At 41.4% G+C, this 9,504-nt stretch overlaps 2 protein-coding genes across 4 annotated transcripts in view; one reads left to right on the plus strand and one right to left on the minus strand.

The window, feature by feature from the left end:
* Positions 1 to 9,504, plus strand: part of MED12L (mediator complex subunit 12L) — a 393,053-nt gene that overhangs the window by 159,898 nt on the left and 223,651 nt on the right. The gene's annotated exons all lie outside the window — the stretch shown is intronic.
* P2RY14 (purinergic receptor P2Y14) overlaps positions 1 to 9,504 on the minus strand; it is a 60,791-nt gene that overhangs the window by 10,608 nt on the left and 40,679 nt on the right. The window contains exon 1 of one of the 3 annotated variants that reach the window (XM_006149733.2): positions 9,425 to 9,504. The exons of the other annotated variants lie outside the window; for them this stretch is intronic. The gene's annotated coding sequence lies outside the window, so the exon portion shown is untranslated. The remainder of the gene's footprint in view (positions 1 to 9,424) is intronic. 3 annotated transcript variants of the gene reach the window in all.

Here is a 9,504-nt window from a genome sequence, read left to right on the forward strand (position 1 = left end):
CCTGCTGCCTGGCAATGCGTGACTCAGTGGGAATCCTGGGGTTGGGAGTGCCCCTGGGACTACATAAAGTGATTCTCATACACTCTGTAACCCGTAGTGTTGTGTACGTCCTTCCTGTTTTGTGTATTGATCCTTATTGGAGGGACCAGTAACCTCTGATTTTAATTAAAAATACTGTAACAATAACTTAAGCATTGAGAAATTCTGAAATGAATTTATGTTTTATTAAACATAGCGTGTGATGTTAGAGCAATTACATTCATTACAAAACTAGTAGGACTTCAATATAAAAATCTATATTTTTATGTGGCTTAAGGATGGTGATCAGGGTGCATTTGACAGCAAAGGCCTTTACTTTTTATGAGGCCTATTGGTCTATTTTTGGTTGTTGTCATTTCTCTTTCTTCCTACTCTTTCGCCATAGGGCAGGTGCCACCACGCCCTCTTCCTACTCTTTCAAACCAAAGTATTCTTCTAAAAATTTTTTAATTTTTTTTTTTTTTAGTTTTCTTTAATTCATGTTCACTAATCAGAGAGAGACAGAGAGAGAAAGAGAAAGGGAGAAATCACCCCCCCCCCAAGGGGGACGGCCACGTCATAACCCTTTCTCTTCCATTTTCTTCTTGGGATTTTGGGCACACACACATGTGCCTGCCATGCTGGGATTTGAACTGTGTATCAGCCATCTTGGACCCAGCTGCCTTAACCTCTACGTCCCCTGCTGGCCTCCAAAGCAATCATTATTTAAGACATTTTTCAAAAGTACTAACTATAAATCGGGATTTTCCTTTTACCTATCAGATATTTCTTGGGCATCTGTTACCAAGCAGTGTACATGATATTAGGGAAAAAGGCAGGAAAAACACTAGCATCCTCCTTGCCCTCCTGGAATTCAGAGACCGGCATCCAGACAGCCTCATCTCCTTACCCTACCTGCCAGACACCTCCAGTTCTGCAGTTCTGGGTCACTGGCAGCTCTGGGTGCTGGAGCAGGGCTGCCTCACCTCCACAGGGGCATCCCCTTACACCCACCAAGTTTGCTGTGTTTCACCACTGTCCCTTGTCATCTCTTTCATTCTCATCACATACCATGACTACCATTCACTGGGAGCTGCACTTTATACCAAACACAGACAATGCTAATTGCTCTTAAAAAGAAAGCTTGGATAAATTTCCAAGGTATTTTAACGGGTATGTTGTAGAACTGAGATTTGAATCCAGGTCTTTGTCATTCTAAACTCTCCAATAAGGAATATTGCAATGTATATACACACACGCACACATACACACACACACAAACTAGGTTTTGCCATTGGGAACATGTGCTTGTAGGAAAGAAGACACAGAGACAGGGAAGGTGAGAAATCACCCACTAGAGGGCATGGCCATGCCACCAATTCCTTCTCCTTACACATGTGCCCAGTATGTTACTCTCTCCCCTTCCCTCCCCTCCTGCCTCCTCTCCTTCCCTGCTTTCCCCTCCCCTCTCCTTTTTTCCCCCTGCCCTTTCCTTCCTTTTCTTTTTAGGTTTTTGTCACAGGGAATGTGCATTTGCCAGAGGGACAGAGAGAGGAAAAGTGAGAAATCACACCCTCTCCCCAGGAAGATGGGCATACTGCAACCCTTTCTCTTCCATTCTCAGGATTTTAGACACACACACATATGAGCCTGGTGGCCCAGTATGATTTTCAAACTGCTGGGTCCAGGACTCAAACCACAGAGTCAATAATGTGGACATCCAGCACCTTCACCGCCATTCCACCTGCTGGCCGTACTGCAATCCTATTAAGAACACTTGATTTTACTACTTGTTTGTTTTGCATAGGGAAACCACATTGTATTTTAACCTAACTCAGCAAATGTTTCCTACTGGGTCCCATATATGTCTCTGGGAGACTGAGGAAAGCAGATGAAGGGAACTTCGTGGGTTTAGCAACTTCTCAGACTGTACAGGAGTCCCTGTGATTGGCACCCAGCTCCGTAGGCCAACAATGACCACCACTTCTAGCTTGTAAGTTCTTACCTCGGTTGCATGCCTCCTTCAGTAGGGAAGCCTGGCAGAAGTAAAGTGGGCGTAACCTGGACCGATGCTGCTCGCAGGTGTTCTCCTCCCTTCCGCGGTGCGACTCTGTTACCTAGAGTAAGGCTATCCGGCCCATTGCAGGGCAGCACCCCAGCCCCCACCCCCAGTCTCTTGATTGTCACAGGCATGGTTAAAGTGCAGGTGTGTTTCTAAGTACTAAATGGAGGACATGCAGGCCAGTGTGTGTTTAGTGCCTTTAGCAAGTCTACCAGTTTGCACTGTAGTTGTTTATTATTGAGCTATTTCAGTATTTCGGTCTAGTCCAACAAAAAGTCCAAAGTAAAAGTTTGCCTTCCTAGGTCCCCACTTGAGCTTTTTTTTTTTTTTTTTTTTTTTTTTTGAGAGTTTTTTTTTTTTTTTTTTCACTATAGGGCGCGTGCGCTCGCCAGACAGACAGAGAGAGACATAGAGACAGAAAGCGAGAAATCACCCCCCAGGGGGGATGGTCACGCCGCAATCCCTTCTCCTCCATTCTCCTCTCGGGATCTTGGGCACGCACGCACACGTGCCCGGCGTGAGTTTTAAGCCACCGGGTCCGGGACGCGAACCGCGGTCGACTATGTGGGAGTCCAGCGACATAGCCATTACGCTAACTGCTGGTTCCCCCCACTTGAGCTTTTTTGTAAAGTGCCTGGTAGATCTGTGAACTTGTTCCCCCCACCCCCCGTGTCCTAATAAATCATGAAGTTTCTGGACCTTTGTCAGCTGATGGGGGCCCTGGGCAAGGGTGGTCAGCTGAGTTTTGTTACATACATAGAAGTACCAGGAAACCCAGATGAATTTTTTGTCTCACTTTACTGTGCTGGGGTTGAGGTCTGCTTCTATAGAGAACTAAAACTCACTGGGGTGGGAACCAGCAGGTGGCATAATGGTTACGTCGCTGGACTCCATATAGTTGACCACGGTTTCAGTTCTGAGCCTGGTGGCTTCAAACGCTTGTTGGGTGTGTGCGTGCCCAAAATCCTGAGAGGAGAATGAAAAGAAGGGATTGTAGCATGGCCATCCCACCTGGAGGGTGATTTCTCGTTTTCTGTCTCTCTGTCTCTGTCTCTCTGGCGAGTGCACACGGCCTATAGCAAAAATCTCTAAAAAAGAAAAAAATAACTCACTAGGGGGACGGAGTCCTTAGAGCCCTGACCTCTGTCTGGTATTGCCTGTCTCTAGGACTGTTGAGTGACTGCTTCATGCTGGTCTCTGTTAAAAGTGTCACCTCACATCTTTTCTGTTCACAGCATCTAATGTGGCCCCATGCTTACATAGCAGTTTCCAGCTTGTCGGCATGTTTGTTTTCTATGTCTCTATTATTTAAACTAATATTATTTGTTTTTAAATTTATTTGGTCACCAAAAAGTCATGATGCATTTTTTGCATAGAAAAACAAAGAAAAATATACCATGACTTTTCCAGTGACCCACTGTTTCTATTCCTTTCCCTCCTTTCTTACATACGTGTGTTCATATGTACCTCTTAGAGGTCAGCTTCATGAAACCAGCACTTCTAGATTAGGAGGACCTAGAATATCGCCTGCCATCTGGTAGAAGCTCAGTGAATATTTATTGAATTTATTTGTACAACTTTGTTCAAATTAAAGACTTATTTTCTTACCTCTGCATTTATAAAATAGATCCTTCAACTCTGAATTGTCACTGTGTGCATAGTAGGTTAAAATATGGAGCTGTTCCTTTTTCATCTTTGGATCACAAAATTGGAATAATAGATTTTATTCTTGATGCATTCTTATTATGCAACATTCAGACAAGGTTGACGTTTTTTAAAAAGTTGGTTATTCTTAATTTCCTGAAACTCCATAACCAAAAAGAAAACGAAGACCTTGCCAGTGAGCAGCTGTGTGTCACTGAATGTTCCATCCTCCCACTCTCATTCTCGTGGTTACCCTGTGACTGGAATCCTGTTTTCTTTGATCTTCTACTTTCCTGTTTTATATAGTTTTGTCACATCTGTGAATTTCTAAAAGTACATGCATGTGTTCGATATGTGTATATGAAATTATTTCTTAAAAGAATTATTTTATTTAACTTTAATTTGATCAGAGAGGGACACGGGGGTGGGGGGAGAGGGAGAGAGAGAGAAGGAGAGAGGGAAGGAGGAAGGGAGGGAGAAGGAGAGAGAAAGCGAGAAAGCAAGAAAGCAAGCTGCCACGTCCAGGACTCAAACTGCGGTTGACCATATGGGAGTCCAGCGACCTTAACCACCATATCTTCTGCGGTCCCTGAAATTATGACTTTTAAAAAACTAATCATGTAGGAGCCAGCAGGTAGTGTAGTGGTTAAGGTGTTGGACTGCCACATGGTTGACGGTAGTTTGAGTCCTGGATTTGGCAGCTTGAAACTCATGCCAGGTGTGTGTATGTGTGTGCCCCAAATCCCAAGAGGAGTATGGAGGAGTAGGGATTGTGGTATGGTTAATCTCCCCTGGGGGGTGATTTCTTGCTTTCTGTGTCTCTCTGTTGCTTTGGCGAGTACATGTCCTATAGCAAAAATCTCTCTAAAAATGAATAAATACATAAAAATTAATGTATACAGTTTTGTGGTATAGTGGTCTGTATGTATCATCTTATAGTAATATATAGAATCTGTTTTTATGTCTTACACATATATTACCCATGTTACTAAGTATTGCTGTTTCTCATTCATTTTGATTACTGTGTAACAGTCTACTATGTGTCCGTACCATAGTTCATGCACTGGTTTTGAGTGTTTGGTGTATTTCTAGGTGTTTACCCTTGTGAACTGAGCTGAGATATATATATATCTTTGTTACTTACTGGTGAACATGTGGAAGAGTTTTGTTTTTTGTGAGTATAAACCTAGAAATTAAAATGCTGGGTCATAGAATATAAACTTTAGGAAATAATAATAATTTCTCAAAATGGTTGCTTCAGTGCATGTTCTTACTAATAATGTTTCTAATGATCTTGTGACTATAAATCGGCTGCAACATTTCATCTTTTCAGAATTTTTTTTTAGGGAGTTTTTGCTTTAGGGCTTATGTGTTTACCAGAGAGACAGGAAGCCAGACATCACCCTCCCTCCCCCCCGAGTGGATGGCCATGCCACCATCTCTTCTCCTCCATTTTCCTCTTGAGATCTTGGTCACGTACACACATGCACCTGGCGTGAGTTTTAAGCTGCTGGGTTCAGGACTTGAACCACCATCAACTATGTGGGAGTCCAATGATGTAGCCATTACGCCATCTGCTGGTCCCATCTTTTCAGACGTTTAAGCTTTTGCTTATGGAATGTATTACAGTACGGCCCCACGATCACTAATGATATAAGCATCTCTTTGTATGAATTTTGGCCATAGCTTTGTCTCATTTCTCTCCTGGGTTGTTTGTGAACTTGTTGGTTAGCAGGAAGTCTTTGAATATTGTTGGTACCTACTTTGTTGGATGTATAAACTATGAATAGGTCTCCTAGATTATAATCACTACTCTCTATATATTAAAAAACCTTTTCCTATCTCAAAGTATACAACTGTGGTTCTGGAAACGTGTTTGAGGACGTGTGAGGAGAGTTCCTCACACCCATTCGGGGGATGAAATCAAATGCTTTTCCATGAGAATGTCATAAATTAAGTGCCCTTTTCATTGTGCTGACTTTTGGACTGATGGATGTGCCCAGCTGTGGTGTGTAAGACAAGCCTGCTGGTGCCTCTGCACAGATGAAGCAGTGCTCCCAGTGTCCTGTGACCCTTGTCTGTATCACTGTCGTGCCATCTTAATTAAGAAACAGAAAAACTAATTTCACTTAGGAATGTCCCAGCTGAAGCAAAAAATGTCGATTGATTCTATTAAGCTTCAACTCTTTTTTTTTGAGAGGATTTTTGTTGATATAGGGTTCATGTGCTCGCCAGAAAGACAGAGAGAGAGAGAGAGATACAGAGAGACAGAAAGCAGGAAATCATCCCCCAGAGGGGATGGCCATGCCACAATCCCTTCTCCTCTTGGCTCTTGGGATCTTGGGCATACATGCACACGTGTCCAGTGTGAATTTAAGCCACTGCATCCAGGACTCGAACCATGGTCTACTACGTGGAGTCCAGTGACATAGCCATTATGCCAACTGCTGGTCCCTCAACTCTTTTTCTTTTTTAAATAATTATTTAATTTAATTTATTTATTTTAATTTGACCAGAGGGGTACAAAATGAGAGAGAGCGAGAGAGATGGAAAAGTATAAAGTAAGCCACCAGGTCCAGAACTCGAACTCCCACATGGTCTGCCATGTGGGAGTCCAGCCGCCATGCCACTTGCCAGCCACTCTGCAAACCCTTCTCCATTCTCCTCTTGGACATGCACACACATGTGCCTAGTGTGAATTTAAGCCACCAGGTCCAGGACCTGAATCATAGTCGACTATATGGGGGGTCCAATGATGTAACCATTACGCCATCCGCTGGTCCCCTGGTTTCTATGGGAGAGATAGGTCAATTGGGAAGTGTGTTTATTTCTCCTTATTTTAAAATTTATTTTCTGGTTCCTTCTGTCTCATAACTAACACAATTTCCTATAGGGATTTTACTCCTTTACCTCTAACGTGATATTAACAGAGGTGGGGCGGGAGTTCCACTGACTGGCTGCTGGGAGCCGTGACTCTAGTATGTTTTATTTAGTATCTCAGCAGCTCTTTGGGGTGAGAGCTTTATTATGGTTTTAAAAATTGTATATACTGTAGGGAACCAGCAGTTAGCGTAATGACTATGTCGCTGGACTCCCACGTAGTCGACCGTGGTTCGTGTCCCGGACCCGGTGGCTTAAAACTCACGCCGGGCGCGTGTGCGTGCGTGCCCAAGATCCCGAGAGGAGAATGGAGGAGAAGGGATTGCGGCGTGACCATCCCCCCTGGGGGGTGATTTCTCGCTTTCTGTCTCTATGTCTCTCTCTGTCTGGCGAGCGCACGCGCCCTACAGTGAAAATCTCTCAAAAAAAAAAAATTGTATATACTGTAGTAGCTGATAGGACAGAAGTAGGCCAAAGAGCCAAAAAAATAGAAAAGATGTAGCTCAAGGTCACAGAAGGTTTACAATTACGTGTTTATTTGCAAAGTGCCCTCTTTTCCCATGCTAGATGGCCTCTTTAACAAAAAATCTGAGTCCCAATAATATTGACTATTTTCTATAATGTGATTATTGCCATTATTTTGTAAATAGCCAGTCAAAGGGCTGACCAGTCCTGCCTACTCTTGCATCTCCAACCTGTATTTATGTGTAAATCACTATTTTGGTCGAATGGAGGCATAGATAAAAAGGAGCAGGTGAAAGGACAGTGGATTTGAAGCCAGATAACTATGTCCTTTAAGTCTCATCCTCCCTGACTCCAGCTTGTTCCAGGCACTGACCTTGTCTGGACCACTTCCCACTCCCGACCCCGAAGGCAATGGTAGGAAATCTTTCCCAGCATCACTTGGCTGCTGGGAGCATCCACCGAGGTGATACTCCTGTATAAAGAGGGAATAGGATTGTGCTCCCAGTTCAGAACCTGCAATTGTTAACAGGAGTCTTGTATCTCACCGTCATCTGAGAATTACATAAAATACTATGAGTGATTTCTTCTTTGCCTAATGACTTCCTGGGGTTGCCATTTGAGGCTATCTCTCTCATCTTTTTATGAGGTTTAGTTGTAAAATATATGATATTTGGCTATTTGTTTACCTCCCCAAATGACAGTTTTATATGGTTAATGCATTTCAAAGTTATTAGTAACATTGCATATAAATAGTAAAATGCATCTCTGTACATATTGATAGATCTACATGTCTGTATCTTTATTAAAGGGTGATAGGGCAAAGCAGATAAACCGAAGTCGTGTTTTGTTTTGTAAAACAATTTTTTACTCTGGGCTAGTTTGTTAGGGTCTCCTTTATCTTCTGTACCAATCTCTAGCAGTCTGGAGTGTGTGGTGTTGAAGTGTGAAAGGAGGTGAAGCTTCTGTCTCTGTAATGGGTGGGTCTGGTGCAGAGAGCTAGAATGGGTAGGGAGGCCGTAAATGGTCATTTTAGTCATTTTAGTTATTTTGTGTGTGATAGGCACAAGAGGACTTCGGAAAGTTTATAGAAAAATGGAGTTAAAATATGAGTTTCTTTTGCTGCAAAAATTTTTGAAATCCATGCATATTTTTCATAATATACATTTTACATGAACTTTTTGAACACTGTGTGTGTGTGTGTGTGTATGCATGCATGCATTAATTGGAGGAATACTGGCAAGAAAGTTGGTAGATATAAAAATGAATTGAAGGTTGCGTTTTCTCCATTTAGAGAGTTACTGGGAAGAATTACACCTTCGAGAAAATACTAAACTTAGTGGTTTAAAATTGATTTCAGTAATGAGATGTGGATAAATGATTTTCTAAATCCATGTCTTCTGTCAGTTGCAATGTTATAGTTTTTCTAGAAAATGGGGTTCCTTTTAAAAAAAAAAACTTTGTGTGTGTATGAAGTAAAACTGAAGAAGATTCTAAGCATGAATTAAGTTCCAAAATGATCTGTTGGTCAAGATTTTATGGAATTTACTATGCAATTCTAGAAAAACAGTAAGTTTTGCCAAATATATTCTTCCTCCCTGCCATCCACAAATTAAAACTAAAAACACTATTTAAATACTTGTTAAATTTCAGAGGAAATAATCCAAAAAATCAAATAAATAAAAATTAAAACATTAGACATTTGTAAAACAAAACAAAACAAAAAAACCCAGCAACCAGTAGACCTACTTAATTCTCATTTCTTCTCTTTGAAAATAAATTGTGACTCGCCACTAAATCCATACTAGTAGCTTGGGCATTTAGGTTTTCAGAGATGACTTTCAGGGCTTCCTTGCATAAAGTATTTTACGTTTGTTTTAAGTTTTTTTTTTGGGTTGTGGCCTTATGTGCTTTTAAACCTTTCTGTTTTTGTTCCTTCAGCATTTAGATTTTCATTGGATAGCCTTGCTCTGAGAATTACATCATAACCCAGATGTACTGGTATATTGTATCATATCAAGCACTCATTTTTAGCTCATTATTCACATACACGTAACAGTGTCCTATAATAGGTTTATATACTTTTTTTAAGAAAATAGAGATTTCCTAATGCATGAGTCCTTCAGAAAAACAAAAATCATGCTTCTTCAAATTAGAAAAGTTACAAAGGGAAACGTTAATTGGATTTAATTTCTTTAAACTTGGATAAGTCAAATCTCATCTCTATGTATGTCATTCTGTATATATATATTAAAATGTAAAAAATTAGGAAATTGAGAGTCCCTAGAGCCATTTTACTTTGGAATCACAAATACTCTATAAATACACCTTGCATCAAAAGGAATCTTTATTACTTACCGAGTTCTTCAGTCTCTCATGGTGCCTGCAGCTAAGATTGGGCTGACCACCCAGTGTAACATCAGAAGTTGAGGGAAAGA

This window comes from Tupaia chinensis, unplaced genomic scaffold, assembly GCF_000334495.1.
Source record: "Tupaia chinensis unplaced genomic scaffold, TupChi_1.0 Scaffold000272_1, whole genome shotgun sequence".
Classification (NCBI taxonomy): domain Eukaryota; kingdom Metazoa; phylum Chordata; class Mammalia; order Scandentia; family Tupaiidae; genus Tupaia; species Tupaia belangeri.